General features: G+C 38.1%; 1 pseudogene; it reads left to right on the top strand.

Annotated features, from left to right (window-relative positions):
* Nucleotides 1-7,209: 7,209 nt before the first annotated feature.
* On the top strand, nucleotides 7,210-8,219 carry LOC122440889 (annotated as a pseudogene).
* The last annotated feature ends 1,485 nt before the right edge of the window (nucleotides 8,220-9,704 follow it).

Here is a 9,704-nt window from a genome sequence, read left to right as displayed (position 1 = left end):
GTATGTGGCCTTTTCAGTTTGCCTTCTTTCACTTGGAAATATACACTTTTGGTCCTTCATGGCTTTTCATGGCTTTTTAGCTCATGTTCTCTTGTTGCTAACCAATACTCTATTGGCTGCATGAACTATATTTTATCCATTTTTCTGCTGAAGGACATCTCGGTTACTTCCAGGTTTGGGCAATTATGAATAAAACCACCATAAATGTCAGTGTGCATGTTTTGTGTGGACTTACGTTTCAACTCCTTTGGGTAAATACCAAAGCACGTCACTGCTGGATCACATGCTAAGAGTATTTTAGTTTTGTAAGACACTGCCAAACTGAATTCCAAAGTGGCTGTACCACTTTGCAGTCCCATCAGCAATGCCTGAGAGTTCCTCCTGTACAACATCCTCATCTGTGTGTGGTGCTGTCGTGTTCTAGATTTTGGCTGCTCTGAGAGGTGTATATAAGATCTCCCTTTAACTCAGTTGGTAAAGAATCTGCTTGCAATGCAGGAGACCTGGGTTCAATCCCTGGGTTGGGAAGATTCCCCTGGTGAAGGGAAAGTATCCAGTATTCTGGTCTGGAGAATGCCATAGACTACATAGTGACCATGGGGTCACAAAGAGTCGGACACGACTGAGTGACTTTCACTTTCAGAGGTGTATGGTGCTATTTCATTTATTTCACTGGTGTTTTAATTTGAAATTACCTAATGACTTCTGACAATGATTAGGTTTTCATGTGCTTATTTGCCATTTATATGTCTTCTTCGTCAAAATGTCTGTCCAGGTCTTTTGCCCATTTTTAATTTGGGTGGTTCATTTTCTTATTGTTGAATTTCAAGAGTTCTGTGTATATTTTGGGTAGCAGCCCTTTCTCAGATGTCTTTTGTAAACATTTTCTCCCAATATATGGCTTGACTTTTATTCTTTTCAAGATAGCCTTTTCACCAAGTGATGCTACAGAAATTTGCCATCTTTAGACAAAAACTTATAAAAAAGAAAGAAAAGAAAAAAGTGTTGGCTTGTCTCATACCTTATACAAAAATTAACTTAAAATAGACCACAGGTTTAAATGTAAAATGTAAAATCCATAGGGGGGAAAAATCAATAATCTGAACCTCATCAAAATTTTGAAATTTTGCTTTGTAAAAACTCTTGTTAACAGAATGAAAAGATAAGCTACAAAGTGACAGAAAATATTTGCAAGCCACGTATTTGACAAAAGTCTACTATACAGAATATATGTAAAGAACTTCCATCACTCAAAAGTAAAAATTCAAATAGAAAATGGGCAAAGACATGAAGAGACATCTAATTAAAGAAGAAATAGAGATACAAATAATTGCATGGAAAGATGTTCAACATCAGCCATTAAGAAAATGCAAATTAAAACCACTGTGGAGTTGAAACAGCATTTCTCAGATGGGACTCAATGTAAGCTCCTTTCAATTCTTTTGTGTGTATACCTAGAAGTGGAGTTGCTGGATTATATGGTAATTTTATTTTAAATATTTTTTTTATATTCCCATCAACAGTGCCCAAGGGTTCCAATTTCTCTACATTCTTGCCAACACTTATTTTTTATTTTGGAGGATGGAGGTACTATCTCATTGTACTTTTGGTTTGCATTTCTCTAATAGCTAATTAGGACTTCCCTAGTGGCTCAGATGGTAAAAGCGTCTGCCTACAATGTGGGAGACGTGGGTTTGATCCCTGGGTCAGGAAGATCCCCTAGAGAAGGAAATGTTGAGAATCTTTTCATATGCTTATGACTATTTGTATATATCTTTTTGGAGAAATGTCTATTCAAGTCCTTTACCTATTTTTGAATTGAGTTTGTTTTTTTGTTTGTTGTTGAGTTTTAGGAGTTCTGTATATTCTAGATATTAATCCTTTGTCTAATGTATGATTTGCAAATGTTTTCTCCCATTTTGTGGGTTGCCTTTTTACTTTGTTGATAGTGTCTTTTGATCCACATTAAAAATTTTTTTCATAAAGTCCAATTTGTCTATTTTGTCTTTTGTTTCCTGTGCTTTCGGTATTATATTCACAAAACAACGGCCAAGTCCAGTGTCATGAAACTTTGGCCATGCTTTCTTCTAAGGGTTTTTATAGTTTTAGGCCTTATATTTAAGTCTTGAGTTCATTTTGAGTTCATTTTGTATATGGTGGTAACAATGAAACTTCATTCTTTTGCATGTAGATACTGAATTTTCCCACCATGTTTTGAAAAGACGGTCTTTTCCCTATTGAATTGTCTTGGCACCCTTGTTGAAAATAACTTGACTGTTTTTGTGAGGGCTTATTTCTGCACTCTCTAGTCTGTTCCATTAACCTATCTGTCTGTAATTTATGCCAGTACTACACTGTTTTTATTAATGTAGTAAGTTTTGAAATAAAAAACTTGATTCTTCTTTTTCAAGATTGTTTTGCCTATTTTGTGCCTTGATATTCTATATGAATTTTAGGATGGGTGCAAAAAAAGTCACTGGGATTTTGATAGAGATTGCGTTAAATCTGTAGTTTGCTTTGGGTAGTACTGACATCATAAATTATTAATTTTTCCAATCCAAAGACACATAGGGTGTCTTTCTATTTATTTATGTCTTCTACAATTTCTTCCAGAAATTTTTTGTAGTTTTCATTGTACAAGTCTTTCAATTCTTCCAATAAGTTGATTCCTAAATTTTTTTTTGTACTATTGTAAATGGGATTTAAAAATTAACTTTTTTTTCCAGCTTGCCTCTGGGAATAGAAATGCAACTGATTTTTTGTCTTGACTTTGTATCCTGCTATTTTGCTGAATTTGTTTATTATGTCTAATGGGTTTGAGTGTGTGTGTGTGTATGTTTGGAATTTTTAGGATTTCTACACAGACCATATTATCTGTGAACAAATATAATTTTACTTTTTCATTCTCAATTTAGATAACTTCTATTTTTTCTTGTGTAATTGTTTTGTCTAAGTCTTCTAGCACTATGTGAAGTATAAGTGGCAAAAGTGGACATCTTTGTTTTTTTTCTAACGTTAGAAGAAAAAATTTCAGTCTGTCACTATGAGTATGATGCTCATTGTGGATTTTTCACATATGGCTTTTATTATATTGAGGTAGTTTCCTTCTATGCCTAGTTTCTTGTTTGCTTTTATCATAATGGGTATTAAATTTTGACAAATGCTTTTTCTTCATCAATTGAGATGATAATGTGCTTTTCTTTTTTTTCTTAACATGGTGCATTACACTGATGAATTTTTGTATGTTCAACCATCTTTGCATTCCAGGGATAAATCTCACTTGATTATGGTGTAAAATCCTTTTAATATGCAGCTGAATTTGGTCTGCTAGTACTTTGTTGAATTTTGATTCAATGTTCATAAGGAATACTGGTCTGTGGTTTCTTTTCTTGTAGTGTTTTTGCCTGGCTTTAGTATCAGAGTATCCAACATCTGCTGGATCATCGAAAAAGCAAGAGAGTTCCAGAAAAACATCTATTTCTGCTTTATTGACTATGCCAAAGCTTTTGACTGTGTGAATCACAATAAACTGTGGAAAATTCTGAAAGAGATGGGAATACCAGACCACCTGACCTGCCTCTTGAGAAACCTGTATGCAGGTCAGGAAGCAACAGTTAGAACTGGACTTGGAACAACAGACTGGTTCCAAATAGGAAAAGGAGTAGGTCAAGGCTGTATATTGTCACCCTGCTTATTTAACTTTATATGCAGAGTACATCATGAGAAATGCTGGGCTGGAGGAAGCACAGGCTGGAATCAAGATTGCTGGGAGAAATATCAATAACCTCAGATATGCAGATGACACCACCCTTATGGCAGAAAGAGAAGAGGAACTAAAAAGCCTCTTGATGAAAGTGAAAGAGGAGAGTGAAAAAGTTGGCTTAAAGCTCAACACTCAGAAAACTAAGATCATGGCATCTGGTCCCATCACTTCATGGGAAATAGATGGGGAGACAGTGGAAATAGTGTCAGACTTTATTTTTGGGGGCTCCAAAATCACTGCAGATGGTGATTGCAGCCATGAAATTAAAAGACTCTTACTCCTTGGAAGGAAAGTTATGACCAACCTAGATAGCATATTAAAGAGCAGAGACATTACTTTGCAAACAAAGGTCCGTCTGGTCAAGGCTATGATTCTTCCAGTGGTCATGTATGGATGTGAGAGTTGGACTGTGAAGAAAGCTGAGTGCTGAAAAATTGATGCTTTTGAACTATGGTGTTGGAGAAGACTCTTGAGAGTCCCTTGGACTGCAAGGAGATCCAACCAGTCCATCTGAAGGAGATCAAGTCCTGGGTGTTCATTGGAAGGACTGATGCTGAAGCTGAAACTCCAGTACTTCGGCCACCATGTGAAGAGTTGACTCATTGGAAAAGACCCTGATGCTGGGAGGGATTGGGGGCAGGAGGAGAAGGGGACGACAGAGGATGAGATGGTTGGATGGCGTCACCGACTCAATGGACGTGAGTTTGGGTAAACTCTGGGAGTTTGTGATGGACAGGGAGGCCTGGTATGCTGCGATTCACGGGGTTGCAAAGAGTTGGACACGACTGAGTGACTGAACTTAACTTAGTATCTGAGTAATGCTGATTTACCCTGAATGAAAGAATTAGAAATGAATTAGAAAACGTTCCCACTTTAACTTTTTGAAAAGTTTAGTGTTGGCTCTTCTTTAAATGTTTGGTAGAATTCACCAGTGAAGACAACAACTGATGGCTTTTTTTTCCCGTTGGGAGATTTTTAGATTACTGATTCACTCTCCTTACTTATGTTTCTTTGTAGTTCAGTCTTGGTAGGTTTTGAGATTCTAGGAATTTGTCTGACTCAACTAGGTTATCCAATTTGTTGGCATACAATTTCTTAGAGTGCGTGTGTGCTAAGTCGCTTCTGTCATGTCTGACTTTTTGCGACCCTATGGACTGTAGCCCTCCAGGTTCCTCTGTCCATGGGGATTCTCCAAGCAAGAAGACTGGAGTGGGTTGCCATGCTCTCCTCCAAGGGATCTTCCCAACCCAGGGATTGAACCCGCACCTCTTATGCGTCTTGCATTGGCAGGTGGGTTCTTTACCACTAATGTCACCTGGGAAGCTCTTTCTTATAGTACTGTCTTGTAATAATTTTTATTTCTCTAGAATTGTCCTCACTTTCATTTCTGATATTAGTCATCTGAGTATTGTTTGAATCCATCTAGTTAAAGATTTGTCAATTTTCTGTTCCTTGTTTTATTTATCTCTGCTCTAAGCTATAATTTTCTTCATTCTGCTAGTTTGGGATTTAGTTTGTTCTTCTTTTACTAGTTCTTTAAACTGTAAAGTGAGGTTGTTGATTTGAGGTCTTATTTATTCACAGAAGCATTTATAGCTGTAACTGTGCCCCTTAGCACCGCTTTCTCTGTGTCCCATAAGTTTTGGTATATTGTGTTTTTGTTGTCAGTCATCTCTAAGTGTATTTTTAGAAATACCGTGTGATTTCTTCTTGATCCACTGGTTGTTTAAAAAGAAAAAAGTTTATAATTAAAATCATACAGTCCCCTTTACTAGACAGTAAGTACCATATGGCCAGAGAATGTGTCTATTTTTGAGTCACCAACATATATCTAATACCAAAATTAGGACTTGGCACAAAACAGGTGCTCACATCATAGCGGTTAAATAAATGAATAGCTCTAATCACACAAAAATCTATTGTTTAATTTCCACACATTTGTGATTTTTTCCAGTTTTCCTTCTGTTAATGATTTTTAACTTCATCCCACTGTTGTCAGAGAACATACATTGTATGCTGTCTAGTTTTTAAAATTTATTGTGACACTTTATCTCAATATATGCCTAATATTTTCTCTATTCTGAGAAATGTTCCATGTGCACTTGAGAAGAATGTGTATTCTGTTATTGTTAGCTAGAGTGTTTTGTATGTCTATTAAATCTGGTTGGCTCATTGGGTTGTTCAAGTCCTCTGTTTCCTTACTTGTCTTCTGTTTTGTTTTTTTTTTTTTTTTCTTCTATCCATTATTGAGAGTTGGCGGCTCCCCTGGTAGTTCAGTTGGTAAAGAGTATGCCTGCAATGCAGGAGACCCGGGTTTGATCCCTGGGTAGGGAAAGTCCTCTGGAGAAGGAAATGGCAAACCACTCCAGTATTCTGGCCTGGAAAATCCCATGGACAGAGGAGCCTGGTGGGCTACAGTCCATGGGGTCACAAGGGTCAAACATGACTTAGTAACTAAACCACCCACTTGAGAGTTGGATATTAAAGACTCCAGCTATAATTGTAGAACTGTCTTGTTTTCCTTTCAATTCTGTCCATTTTTTAAAAAATTTTTATTTTTTGGCCAAGCAGAATGTGGAATCTGGTTCCCCAACCAGGGATTGAAACTGTGTCCCCTGCCTTGGAAGTCTTAACCTAGACTGACAAAGTCACCAATTCTGTCAATTTTTGCTTCAGAATTTTTATGATCTATTATTAGGTATGTAAATATTCATAATCATTTTATCTTCTTGCTGTATTGAACCTTTTATTAATATATAATGTCCTTTGTTTCTTGTACTTTTTTAAACTTAAAATCTATTTTGTTTGATACTAGTTTAGCCACTCTTGCTCTCTCCTGGTAACTATTTGCCTGGACTATCCTTTTCAGTTCTTTCACTTTCAAGTCTGTTTCTGTCTTTGTAGCTAAAACGAGTCTCTTGGGAATTCCCTGGCAGTCCAGTGGTTAATTAGCTGGTAAAGAACCGCCTGCAATCCAGGAGACCCTGGTTTGATTTCTGGGTCAGGAAGTTCCCCTGGAGAAGGGATAGGCTACCCACTCTAGTATTCTTGGGCTTTCCTGGTGGCTCAGATGGTAAAGAATCTGCCTGCAATGTAGGATACTTGGGTTGGGAAGATTCCCTGGAGAAGGGAAAGGCTATCCACTCCAGTATTCTGGCCTGGAGAATCCCCATGGACAGAGGTGCCTGATGGGCTACAGTCCATGGGGTTGCAAAGAGTCAGACACAACTGAGCAACGAAGCACAGCACACCAGTGGTTAGGACCTGGCGCTTTCACTGCCATGGGTCAGGGTTCAATCCTGGTAGGGAAACTAAGTTTGTGGTGTGGCCCAAAAGAGTCATAATAAAATAAAATATTCTCTTGAGTTAGGCAGTGGCAGGGGGAGGCACAGGTGGGCCCCACTAGGCCAGTTGAAGGAACAGAGAGCGAGCAAAATCCTGTACCGATGCCCCGGCCAGCCTCCCTCAGTTTAGACCTGCCGGTGGTGGGGACCCTGATTCCTCAGCACACCCAGCTCCGGCAGCCCCAGAGCCTGTCCTCAGTCCTTCCAAAGCCCCCGTGCCAACCCAGACTCTTGGCAAAGACAGTTGGTAGAACTCAACAAAAATCCAGTGGAAGGCTTTTCAGCAGGTTTGATAGATGACTATGATCTCTATCAATGGGCAATCCTTACTATCCTTCTTCCTAAAATAAAATTCATTATCGAAATCTGGCACCCAAGTGTTGATAAAAATGGTGAAACATGCATTTCTATTCTTCACAAGCCTGAAAAAGATAAATATGGCTATGAAAAACCTGAGGAACGCTGGTTGCCTATTCCCACTGTGGAAACCATCATGATTAGTGTCATTCCTATGCTGGTAGACCCTAGTGGAGACTCATCTGCTAATATTGATGCTGTGAAAGAGTGAAGACAGAAATGGTGAATTAAAATGGAATGTTGGGGGACTTTCCTGGTGGTCCAGTGGCTAATACTCCATGCTTTCACTTCAGGAGGCCCGGGTTTGATCCCTGGTCAGGGAACTTGATCCCGCATGCCACAACTAAGGCCTGAAACAGTAAAATGAATTAATTAACAAAAAAGGAAAGTTGCTTTCTGTGTGAGGAAAAGCCAAGAGACTGCTTTTGAGTGACATTTATTCAACAGCTGTAACTTCACTTTTTTCAGGGACTGCAGTTGAGACACATGGCACTAGTTCCCTTGCACTCTACTCACCTATTGCTGGACTTCTGTTGTAACAAGTTGGCAAATAAGGCTAGAACTAGGCTGCAAAAAAACATGCCAGTATCAATGTTGACAAGAGCCTAAAAAGTGCCAACTTACAGGTAATTATGCATTTCGAATTCTAATGAACTGCTTTAACCTTCAGGAAGAATTGTAAAGACTTGTACATAGCACAATATGATCCAGATAGTACTATACATATGTTTATGTACATCCACAAATATACCTTGCACCAGATAATGTTTTCTTGTAGTAGAATAAGAATCACGTAAATTCTGAAAGATTTTAGCAGGTTTTCTTTCCCTATTGTTTCTTACCAGTTTTAAAAGATTCCTTAAAGCAAGTCAGATGAAAAGCAATTAGGACTAAAAGTTTCCATCTAATTTCCTTTTTTTTAAAATGTATGGGAGTATTTCTTTAATATTTTTTGAGACAAATCATCTACAGTAGTTAACTTGAAAATGGTTCTAGCAGAATTGTGGCATGTCTGTTTACAAACGCATTGGACAAAGCAGTAGTTACAAAAATCTCAGCCTTGGCAGGATGATGGATCCGGCAGAGAAATAATTATTTCCATGTCTATAATTAAAGCACATATTTTTTAATGTTTCCATCTTCAGTTCAGTTCAGTCACTCAGTCGTGTCCGACTCTTTGCGACCCCGTGGACTACAGAACGCCAGGCCTCCCTGTCTATCACCAGCTCCTGGAGTTTACTCAAACTCATGTCCATCGAGTTGGTGATGCCATCCAACCATCTCATCCACTGTCGTCCCATTCTCCTCCCGCCTTTAATCTTTCCCAGCATCAGGGTCTTTTCCAATGAGTTAGTTCTTCGCATCAGGTGGCCAAAGTGTTGGTGTTTCAGCTTCAGCATCAGTCCTTCCAATGAATATTCAGGACTGATTTCCTTTAGGATGGACTGGTTGGATCTTCTTACAGTTCAAGGGACCCTCAAGAGTCTTTTCCAACACCACAGTTCAAAAGCATCAATTCTTCGGCACTCAGGTTTCTTTATAATCCAACTCTCACATCCATACATGACTACTGGAAAAACGATAGCCTTGATTAGATGGACCTTTGTTGGCAAAGTGATGTGTCTGCTTTTTAATATGCTGTCTATGTTGGTCATTACTTTTCTCCCAAGGAGCAAGCGTCTTTTAATTTCATGGCTGTGGTCACCATCTGCAGTGATTTTGGAGCCCAAAATCACTTAAAAAAATCACTTAAACATCTTAACATAATATGTTTCCATCTTAAACATAATAAAAATTCAAACATGTGGACCAATCACTGCTATGAAGCATCATCATCACGGTTTTACCCACAATGCCCAAGTCAGGCACTGAGAGAATATCTTCTCAAAGGAGCTGGAGTTACTTTCTCCTAATTGCATGTTGATTTATTTATATTTCTCAGGACCTGTTTCTGAACATTAATCAATGATATTTCTTAACATTTGGTGTTTAGACTAGAGAAAGTCATTTGTAAAGTGTTACAATACTACCTACTCCAAATTACCTACTAGTAGGTGGGATGAAAGAAAACTATTTCACAAATTAATGCAAAAAACCCTAACGATTCTATTTTGGTTTATAGTATCTCAATTTTAGGAGTATTATTATCAACTTCTTGATTACCTGTACAAATGGATGGGGAAAAACCACAGGTCTATAAATTATAATAAGTAATCCAAAAACTTTTCAAGTGCATTCAT

The sequence above is a fragment of the Cervus canadensis genome, chromosome 4 (assembly GCF_019320065.1).
Source record: "Cervus canadensis isolate Bull #8, Minnesota chromosome 4, ASM1932006v1, whole genome shotgun sequence".
Taxonomy (NCBI): Eukaryota; Metazoa; Chordata; class Mammalia; order Artiodactyla; family Cervidae; genus Cervus; species Cervus canadensis.
Note: the sequence above shows the minus strand (reverse complement) of the source record. Positions and strands in the feature narration are given on the sequence as shown.